Source organism: Anoplophora glabripennis, unplaced genomic scaffold, assembly GCF_000390285.2.
Source record: "Anoplophora glabripennis isolate ALB-LARVAE unplaced genomic scaffold, Agla_2.0 scaffold1521, whole genome shotgun sequence".
NCBI lineage: Eukaryota > Metazoa > Arthropoda > Insecta > Coleoptera > Cerambycidae > Anoplophora > Anoplophora glabripennis.
Window position 1 is genome coordinate 33,259 of NW_019419230.1, and position 11,700 is coordinate 44,958.

General features: G+C 35.5%; 1 long non-coding RNA gene across 1 annotated transcript; it reads right to left on the reverse strand.

The window, feature by feature from the left end:
- Positions 1 to 8,780: 8,780 nt before the first annotated feature.
- On the reverse strand, positions 8,781 to 11,283 carry LOC111692746. The gene is made up of 3 exons (XR_002763295.1): positions 10,371 to 11,283; positions 10,018 to 10,236; positions 8,781 to 8,860 (listed from the first exon to the last, which is right to left on the reverse strand). It is a non-coding gene; the product is annotated as an uncharacterized LOC111692746 (long non-coding RNA).
- Between the last annotated feature and the right edge of the window lie 417 nt (positions 11,284 to 11,700).

An 11,700-nucleotide genomic window follows, 5' to 3' on the forward strand; every position in this document is an offset into this window, starting at 1 on the left:
CCCTCCCGCGCTAGCCTAAGGGCCACCTTAGCAAAGCGCATCCCAGGCTGCATAGCCGCACTACCCTACCCAACCATACCACACATAAACATGACACTACCCCCGGGGTTTACACAGACGAGCCGGCGAAGCAAGAAGAGCGCCAGAAGAAAGGGCCCTAGCCGGCGGGGCCCAGCCAGGACAAAAGGAGGTCCCACAAAGCGCCTACACCGGCCGCATTTGCGGTCGGGGTAGACGACGGATGGGGCCCACCTACGAAGGCTGTCCAGGCCTACACGAGATGAGGCAGGATAAAGAGGGATAATCCCCCTCGATCCCAAATCATTGAGGCCAATTTCTAGCCATGGAATAATGGCGAATGTCAACGCGCAAAAGTAACGCGACACGTGACTTCTCCGACAGGTTCATTTCAACCTTCGTCAACGAGATTTGAACATATCCATATTGTCGTGATGCCGCTATCCGAGGGCTACCGCTACTGCTTGATCTGGGTAGACGCTTCACCAGGTGGCCAGAAGCAATCCCGCTAGAGAACCAGGAGGGAGAAACTGTAGCTCGCGCTTTATATGCGAATTGGATATACAGATTTGGATAACGACGGATCAGGGTCGACAGTTCGAATCGCGCCTATTCAGACGCCTGAATAGTTTACTAGGTACGACTCATCTCCGAACCACCGCATATCACCCAGCAGCAAATGGCACGGTAGAGCGTTTTCACCGCCAATTAAAAGCAGCGATAAAATGCCACCAAAACGATCGATGGATTAGCATTCTTCCCACTGTGCTATTGGGAATACGTGCAGCATGGAAAGAAGACATTCAAGCTACCGCGGCCGAGATGGTGTATGGACAACATCTACGCCTACCCGGAGAATTTCTTCATTCCCGTAGGACCGACGAAGAGCTCAGCACCGAAGCGAATTTTGTTAAGGACCTCAGACGTCATATGGAAAGCTTACGTCCAGCCGCAGTTAAACGCCATGGCGAGAAAACACCATTCGTTTTAAAAGACTTGGCAACAGCGACACATGTTTTTGAGCGTGCGGACGGCGTTAAAACTCAACTACAGAACCCATTATGGTCCTTTTACACTGTAAACTTTACAGTGATCAAACGCGACTACAAAACATAGACAGAGTTAAACCTGTATATTGTTTGAATGATGCGACAACTACCAGGGACGAGAATAATAGCCTTCCATCAACTTCTGTCCCATTATCCCTGCCAACTACACCCAAGGCAATTACTACTAGGTCCGGTAGAAGGGTCCGTTTCCCTGACCGGCTGCAAGTTCCGTGATGGCATTCATACTGGCAGGGGCGTGTGAGGGTACACATGTTCGCAGGTGACTCATTTTTAAGCATTACCATTACGTTAAGAACGCCGCCGGACGCACTACGGGGTTCTCGGAAGACGACCCCGGCAGAGTGGCGCCAAGGAGCAGAGACTTCTGCCAGCGACTACCAATATACCTACGACCGACTCCACGCACGGGGACTTTCCAATGAATACTCATCCCGTCAACACGTCTTTTCCTATACAAGTTTTCTATATATTAGTTTTCAATAAAATACTTTATTATTACCGTTGAGAGAGCGTTTTATTTTTGCTGTACAGCGAAAGCAACCCTCAAATCTATGACCAAATTTTGTTGCATGAATTTCGGGACACCTTGTATATTATTGAACTTGATGCATAATTTTTCATATGGAATAGAGTAAAAACTGAATTTTGATCCATTCAGATGGGGTAATTCCTCGGGAATATATAAAAGAATACAGGATTTTGAAAATCTCGGCGATAGTTGTTGGTGAAATTACATCAGAATGTATGATGAACATTTGACTAAATAATAAACCATTTTCAATTTGATCTAAGATTTCTAACGTAACCAAACAATCGTTAATTAGAGTTTGAGTTTAAAAAAAATTATTTGAGGTTTTCCAAAAGTTGTTAATCTTTCATTACATTTTGTATCTCACTCGTAAATAATTCCAGAACGGAAAGTTTCGTATTTAGCTGTTCATTTATATTTTGCTGATTGCGAAATATAATTTCCAGTTTTTGTTCTAAAAGGTCTCATTAGACCGAATAACTCCCGACGAAATTAAAAATACCACTTATTTCGCGTTTTATAGTGCCAGGGGAGATAATTTCAAATTTTTGTATATGTTCCGTCAGATAATGTAGTTGGGTATACCAGAATTGTTTTTCTTTAGGTACACTTTCTGAAGATACAAGCAGTCTGTTTATGCGTTCTCTTATTTCTGTCAAGTTAAGGACATGAACAAAAGAATGATAAAAGGATATACATTTAAGGGAACCTAGATTTATAGGAAGGATATGGTTCTTCAATATTTCTATTTTTATTGTCGTGGTTGTATTCTTCGTCAATATTATCATCCCCGTTATCCACACCCTTAGTCTGTCGTTTCTTTTTAACCGTATTTTTATGGTATTTGTGAAAAATTTTTGAGCGCATACTAAGAATCTTGTTACAAAAGTTATGTAGTGGTTCGCGTATATCACGCTGCAACAGGCAAATTTCGTTCTGCCATGTTTGAAGTGATTTTTGATCGCTAAAATTTTGCATTAGGTTTCTAATTTCTTGCCACGTGTTTATCTCAGGTCTGCCCAAGATAATTGTTTTTGCCTATCCTTTTAGTTTGCTTTTGATTATGTTTATAACCAGGGGTCCTATACTCCAAGTCGCACGTTAAAACGACTACTTGTCGCATGCGAACCTCATCGTGTGCGAAGAATCGTTTTGTGGATCATGCACCATCTGAGTTTGCTTATGAACCATCTGAACCTGCACCATCTGAGTATGCTTATTCTGGAACGTCATGTGCGGCGCGCAAAATATGTGGATGTCGTAGATAGAACAATACGATTTTAGGGATATTATTCACACATATCATTTGACAGTTGACGTGGTTGACGTTCAGAAGCCGGTATTTATGTGTAATTGGAGTTTTAGGTCTGATTGATTGGTTATTAGTGTATTTGCTAGTCTTCACACGAAATGTTACGTGAACAAGAAAGGAAACATAGGTGTATTGGGTACTCTTCAGAGCAAAGGCTTCCCCTTATTGAATATATGAGAGCCCATCCAGCCCTAAAGACAAGTTTATATTAAGTTTTACTTTTAAAGCAGCATAAAAACTATGGCAAGAAGTAACCGATTTGCTATCCGCTATACCAGGGTAAAAAAAAATTGGCAACAGTGGAGAAAGGTAAATAAATTATGTCATTGTGTAAGGATAGAATTTAAAACAGTTATAATAATTTAACAAGCATGGCGAGATACTAGGACTAAAATAAAGAAGAAAACTTCAAATGAAAAGAGACATTCAGGGAGTACAGGAGGTGGACCGTCACTTCCTCCTGATCATAAACTATTTAGCCATAGCCATGAACAAATTGAGGAGTCGGTTGCTGACAACATTGAGTTTGTAGAAAAGGATTCTGGATTAGAATGTGAAACAACTGTTGTTACCGAAGACAACATAATTTTATTTGAAATGATAGGAGAAAACCGAGATACAGGTGACAGTGAAATGGTTATCCATTTAGAAACCAACAGTGATTTAAAAAATTCTGTAGAAAATGGTAGCATGAATAAGGATACACCAAAGTCGCACACTGCATCAATGGTAACTCCAAAAAAGAATCGTGACTCTGCAACAAAGGACAGGAGAACTGTGGCACACAAGAGGTTACAATCAACAGTTACTTCAACAGAAAATTTGAGTGCAGCATGTGCTCATCGCAATAGTATCTTAGAGCAATATTACAAAGACAAAATTAAAGTTGCTAAAGTCCACGCCAATGCTCTACAAAGAATTGCTTCCGCTTTAGAAATAATTGCTGGCAAACGCAGAAATATACAAAAACGTAGACGTCTGCGCCAGTAACTCGTTAGGTATTACTTTTCGTGCTCCTTCACAAATATTATTAAGCGTTATATAAATATTTTTGTTTCCTGTTTCAATATTTTTATTTTTGTCAAATATTTTTATATCTTATGAGATGGAATGCTCAATTACAATAATAAAGTTGAATTTTTGACACATCAATTTACTTAGCACGCAAAAGAGTAACTGATTATTGCTCTTCTATAGGCAGCGTTTATAGGTTAGAAAACCGACGCGAACGATACAACGAATGGTCAGACCCAGTCGATGCATCGCATGCGGTAGCCAAATCGTATTCGAAGCCACGTGTGCGTCCAAGAATGCGACTTTTTCAATCACTAGTGTTCGTACACGATAAATCTATCAGTCGCATGCGAACGTACTATCGCATGGTTTGGAGAATAGGCACCCAGGCGCGATTGTATGTCGGTCGATTGAGGTAGATATAAAGCGATTATGAATGTTTCGACAGATTCTAAAAATTGAGTCAATTCAGTTTCTGAACCATCAAAAGGTTATATTGTGGAATTTAGAAAATTCAACTTTTGCGGTTCTAATTCTTTCGATTGTGAAACGGCTTGGCTCACGCTCACGATTAGTTGCGGGTTTGACATGGTATTATTTTCCACGTTTTCTTGTATAGATAAGTTAGTTGTAAACGATTCAGCAAAATACGCCTCACTATCAGTTTATGGCTCTAGCGGACTGGGCGTCCTTGCAAGTCTAGCAGGAACTCGATACGGCACAAAGGATTTATGCATATGTTGAAACAACTTTATGATAGAAATTTTGATTATCTTTCTCAATTAGACTTTCTTAACTTTAACCTTATTAAACAGGTTGATTCTAATCCCAACCTACCACTATCAATATTTGAAAAGAATAAGGAGTCAAGTACAAGCACTTTGGTACTTACCAGCGTAGCTCCGGTTCTAGGAAATTTCCTTATGGATGCAGCAGAGACAGGTCTGGTGGTAATCCAAAACACAAACGACGGGACGGACCTACTCAGTTCAGCCCTTCACTATTTTCCCGACGTGGTTTTATTCACTTATAGTTCTACCCTTTCTAGGTCAAGGTTCCCAACGTAGAGCTCGAGGAATCAGTATCTGCGCCAATTTCGTTCTTGGGCCCCTTTTGACATTAGAATAATGGGCAGAAATATCACTAACAAGCTTTATTAAGTGCTAAATACAAGACTGCCTCACGCAGAGCACACACTTAGTTTTATACTTATGGTGTGCTTTCATTGCAGTTTTTCGTGATAAGATGATGCAGAAGCAATGTAACTTATATTATGTGGTAACATATAATGAAAAGCAAAAAAATAAAAGAAGCATATGCCACTAAATAGGTCATATGATTTGAACGTGCTTTCATCAGAAAGTATGACTTGTTTCCAAAACTCGTTGTTCATATTAACATATTTTTTTGCAAATGCCAACCATTTTCTTCTGTTAATTTTGTTAATAAATATACTTACTAATTGTTTCACAGCATTTTTATTATTTTCTAATACGTTTTCAAATTTTAATAATTCTTCCACTGATTTGGGAGGTAAATAACATTTAATTAGATCATCGCCTGTAATGACAAGTATTCTGGTGAATCACTTCTAAATTGTTCAGCCGATATAAAAGTAATTTGAGAATAGTATTTACTTCTTCTAATTTGTTATAAATATGGCTATTTGATACTTCTGCTCCAACTATTATGTCACAGTTTCTTTTTCTCTCGATTCGTTGTCCTCAGCATATATGTTGTCTACAGTAATATCGTAATTTAAACTATAAAGTTCATACCTTTTGATACATATTGCCAATTTTAACAAAGACATTAAGGGTGTAATGTAAGCAATTTGCAGACTTCCACGCGCGGACATTTTTCTTCTTAACGGAACTTTGTATTGGAATGAAACAAATTTTACATAACTAATTAATTCACTTATATTTAAAAAAAATCAAGTTGAAAAACATTTTTGATTCAAATATACCCTATTTTTGGAAATATAGTGATCTTAATAATAATTATTAGAAAAAAAGGAACTTGTGGGCTAGTAAATCAAGGCTTTATGTAACAGATAAATGTCTCGAATTTCCATTTTTTGTATTTATATTAACACAATTTATTAACAAAAGAAGAACATATTTTAGGTACCAAATATCTGAAAGAAATTGGCATTGACGATAAGTAAGGCCTTGTTGAAATTACTCTTTAAAAGTAATTCGTATAAGTATGGAATATTTATATGATATAAATATGTAGTAATTTCTACAAGGTACCTTAGGTATGTGTAAGAGGTATAAGAGGAAAATAATAGATGCAATATTAAAATCAATTAACTAGGTATATAAATCTACGAAAATATTTAGTTTTCTCTTAGATCTTTAATTTGACGTTATTAAGCATACTACGGGTTGAGTATCCCAGGAAGAAAACATTTAAAATAAAATTCTTCTACATTTCTTTCCATTTTCAAGCACCCTATCCACACATGATTTTATTGTTATGGAGGGGGATAAAATTTTATTAATTCTTCTGGATCGTCACCATCGTCTAGAAGATTCTTCCAACACTTTGCAATAATGGCTGGACTTAAGTCTTGCCATGCAGCGATAAATTTGTAAAAACATCTCTCAGTGTAATATCTTTCATTAGCCATGTTAAAACTTCTTCTTACATAATTATAAGCATCTGTTAAATAAAAGCTTAGTATTAAGGCAAACGACCTGAGCCCGGGTGAATACTTTTTACGAGATTGTCCATTTCTTTATCGTTAACTTCGACGAAGCCCTCATATAATTAAGATCGAATATCACTTACGGTAAGTTTGTTTGATCGTCACCATCGTCTAGAAGATTCTTCCAACACTTTGCAATAACGGCTGGACTTAAGTCTTGCCATGCACCGATAAATTTGTAAAAACATCTCTCAGTGTAATATGTTTCATTACTTGCACAATATTTTCGGGATCTTCGGCCATTAGAGCTGACAATAATTTTTTTTCTGTAGAACAACTTCGTTATCCTTATAACATTCTGGTCCATTGGTTGGATCAGACATGTTACATTAGGTGGTAAAAACATTGTAAAGATTGCCCCATCTTCAGTCTTCAGTTCATCTTCGGTTGGATGACTAGGTGCGTTGTCTATATCTTTACACTTTGATATTTTATAGGCTTGTTTTAATTACCTGACGAACAAATTTGGAATGAAACCAGTCTTTAATGCTAAAAACGTTACTATCTGTTTTTCAGATTTTCTTCCAGGTGCCATGTTTTCGTGATAAGAAACATATGTCTTTTCGCCGGCAATTTTAGGGAGACGTATGCCACATCTGTTCTTAAAACGTTGCAGCCACCCATCACTGGCTGTGAATTTATCATTCCTATATGTCGTAGAATACTATTATTTTGCCTTCATTTTAAGCATTTCTCCAGATTTATACAGCTTTGTTTCCATTGCAAAGTAATCGGAGGGTTTCAAAGTTTTTGTATTTCCTAATTCGCCAACTGCATTTATTGTGGACTGACGAATTGCAAGTTTCTTTTTCTTTAAAGCACATATTGTTGATTTTGCAACATTATATTTTACAGCCACAGTGGTGACGGCAGCACCCTTATCAAGCTCATCCAAAATTTTGTTTTTACACATTATTGTCAAACATTTTCCTCTCTTACCCATATTCATACCGCACAAGAACACTCTAAATACCCTTTACAGATCACAAGTAGAGCAGTACTGAAGGAGCGAACGGGACAGACATGAATGAATAGGCAAATGTCCCCCACCACTACAGTAGTTCGCATAATCGAGTGGTAGAAACGCTTGCTGTTCACATAATACGGCTGTTAATACAAAATTTTGACTGTTCACATATTCCGGCGTTTCACAATAAACGGTGTCCCCATAATCGCTAGTCTATTGTAGTTGGTGAAGAAAAATCACCTCTAGAAACTTCTCTAACATCCTTATTCTAAAATTAATTATGATTTGAATTTTTACATATAGAATTTTAAAACAAGTAAAAACATCTTAAAAAGCTTACCGCTTTGTACGGGTGGCGATGTCACAAAATTAGATCCACTTTGAGATGTTGATTTGTGTGTTGACGTGACCGAAAAGAACTGAAGAAGTAAATAATAATAATATCTACTCCTCATTCTAGCACGAGAATTAGCCCAGAAGTCGAAGACTTGTGCGGAAGAGGAGGCGGCATATTATTATTATTAAGCAGGCCGCATTTGCGCCCAGGAAACCGGTGCTAACCGGTGTCAATCTCTCACATTGACCCAAGCCAACATTCTTCCATCCTACTAGTTCTTGGAACTAGATTTGTTTACAAGAAGTTTGGAAAATCAACCAGCCATCTTATGTATAACAGAGCATTGGTATACATCTGAAGAAATATTCTGCATGCACCTGGATGGTTATAATATAGCATCTGTATGGTCTAGAGAAAATGTAAAGAACGGTGGTTCCTGTATATTTGTAAGAAATGACATTGTATATGAGGAGGTATACGATTTAAAACAAAAAAGTCTTGAATGTAATGTAGAGTGTTCGTCTGTTGTTTGTCGGGAATTAAAATTGCTAATTTTGTGTATATATAGACCCCCTAAGGGTAATTTAGATATATTTTTTCAAACACTAGCGGAAATACTAAATCTAGCACATAATTCTTTTAGAACATATAAAGTTATCTTATGTGGAGATTTCAATATTGATCTACATATTAATGCTAACATAAATGCCCAAAATTTTAGGAATTTGTTACTTATGTACAATTTAAAGCAAACTATATTTGATCCTACTAGAATAACAAAAAATTCTCAGTCATTGATAGATAATATATTTATAAACTTTGATAATGCTCATATAGGTAAAGTAATTACAACAGCTTTATCTGATCACGAGGGCCAGTTACTGGAACTTGAGGCACCTGAAACAAAAAAAACTAAAATAAACAAAAAGAGAATTTTTTCAGAAACTAAAATGCAACAATTTAAACAAGAACTGCAAAAATATGATTGGGCTGATGTTTATTGCGCGGAAGACCCAAATAAAACATTTAACAGATTTGTAAGTACATTTAAAAATATTATGAATATACTTTTTCCGGTAAAAACTTTGAGAGAAATGAAAAAATCAAAAAACTGGATCACCCAAGGTATAAAGATATCTTGCAGAAATAAAAGAAATATGTATGTACAAAAAAGGAATCGCGAAATATCTACTGAAATATATAAACAGTATTGCAGTATTCTCAAAAAAGTCATATACACGGCAAAAACATGGGCACATATGTCATATATTGAGTCAACAAAAAACAAAGGAAAAGCCATTTGGAATTTGGTGAAAACTTTTAGTGGAAAAAAAACTAAAAACGACGATACGATATTAAAAAATATTGATATTGCTGAAAAAAATAAAATAAAAGTTTTGAACAATGTAAATAACTTCTTTGCAAATCAAGGCGATCAAGTCAATCACATTAATCATATTAATGTTGAAAAAGACAATCAATTTTCCGATAACACCATATTTTTACTTCCGACCGACCCAAATGAGGTCTACAATGTAATTATGAGTTTAAAAAACACTAATTCTGTAGGGGAAGATGAAATACCAGTTAAATTACTTAAATTTACAGCGGCTGAAATATCAATTCCACTAACATACTTAATTAATTTAACATTAAAAACAGGAACTTTTCCTGAAAATCTTAAAATTGCCCATGTTAAGGCCGTGTATAAAAAAGGTGAAAAAAGTCTAAGGAACAACTATAGGCCTATTGCATTACTGTCAAATATAAGCAAAGTTTTTGAAAAAATAATCTATAACAGAATATTACATTTTTTGGAATGTCATGATCTGCTTACAGATGCACAAAACGGGTTTAGGAAAAATAAAACAACAACTAGGGCTATATATCAGGCATTGTGTGAAATTACAAGATTATTAAATGAAAAAAACAGTACCATGGCTGTATGCTTGGATTTATCCAAAGCGTTTGATTCTGTGGATCATGACATTCTAAATAAAAAGATTCAAATGTATGGCATTCGAGGTGTTGCCTCAGAATTGATAAAATCTTACCTGCTGAATAGGAAGCAGTGTGTTGTAGAAACGGACGATACTGGCGCTCTCATAAAATCAAACGTAGTATTAATAGAAAGGGGTGTACCTCAGGGGTCGATATTGGGTCCTTTGTTGTATATTTTATACACAAATGACCTGCCCTCAACAGTTGATGTAAAAACTATTATGTATGCTGATGATACATCTATAATAATCGGTAATAAAAATAAGGAATACCTAAAACAAATGGTGACCGCCACATTGGATTCCCTGGGAGACTATTTCTATAAAAATAATTTAAAATTAAATAAAGAAAAAACACAAATAATCAACTTTACATACAAAAAGGAGGATAATGAGATTATACATACTACTGGCAATGACATCATAACATCTATGAATAGCACCTCCTTTTTGGGGGTAAAGATTGATTCACGTTTGAACTGGAAAACCCATGTAGACCATGTTGGTCAAAAGATCGCTAAATACTGTTATGCTCTAAAAGTAATAGCTCAAAATATTAATATTCCTACAGCATTTATAGCATACCATGCATATGTTCAATCTCAAATAAAATATGGAATTGTCTTCTGGGGAAACTCTAGTGATGCTATCGATTTATTTGTACTACAAAAGAGATGCATTAGAAATATTCTAAACATGAAACAGACAGATAGCTGTAAACAAATTTTTATTGAAAAAAGAATACTTACCTTAGTGAGCTTATACATATATGAAGTAATTATATTTGTTAAGCAAAATATAAACTTATTCGCAGATTTTAACTTATCTCATTTATATGATACCAGAAACAAAAATACATTAGTGACTGAAAATATAGTAAAATATAGTTATATTCAAAGGAATGTCCCATATTCATTACTAAAAATTTATAATAAATTACCTCTAGATATAAGAAATTTATCGTGCAAAGATATTAGGGTAAAATTAAATAAAATTCTTTTAGACAAAGCATATTATACTTTAAAGGAATTCTTTGAAGATAATATATATTGATTTATTGTCATTATACTATGTATGTATGTATCAGTGCATAAATTGTGTTATTTTGTTCGTGTTTACTTATCAGCAATGTTAGTATTGGTGTGCATCTTGTTTTATATTTAATATTACTTCTTATATTTAAATATTTAACTTTTTTACTATTTTTTACTACACATAATTGACGAGTTCTACACCCTAAGGGTATTTTGTAATTCTTATGCAAAGTGAACTAATAAAGATTTTACTTACTTACTTACTTACCATATCTGCACAGAGGGTGCAAATCCTCCGTACAAGCATAGCTGATCTACGGTCTACCGGCCGCGGGAATCGAACCCGGGCAGAATTAGCATACATCGATTTAAGTACTGACGCCTTAAACCGTGCGGCTACCAACCGCTTTATTAACTAACCTTTGTGTTGATAGAATTATTGTTTTTATTTTGTGTAGTTTCAACTTCAACCAAGTCTAAGAGCGCTGTGACCTTATCTTCCGAAGATACATCAGTGTATCACATAGAAAAGAAGCTGTCAAAGTTATTTCTGAAGCACCATTAATAGTTGTTGTTGAAGAGGCAGAGTCAACAGATTTTCTAAAAGAAAAAATAAATTATGATCTTAGGAAAAATGCTGCTAAACATAATAGGTACTTAAATTATACAATACCTATTATAGGTATAGGTTTCTTACCATTGC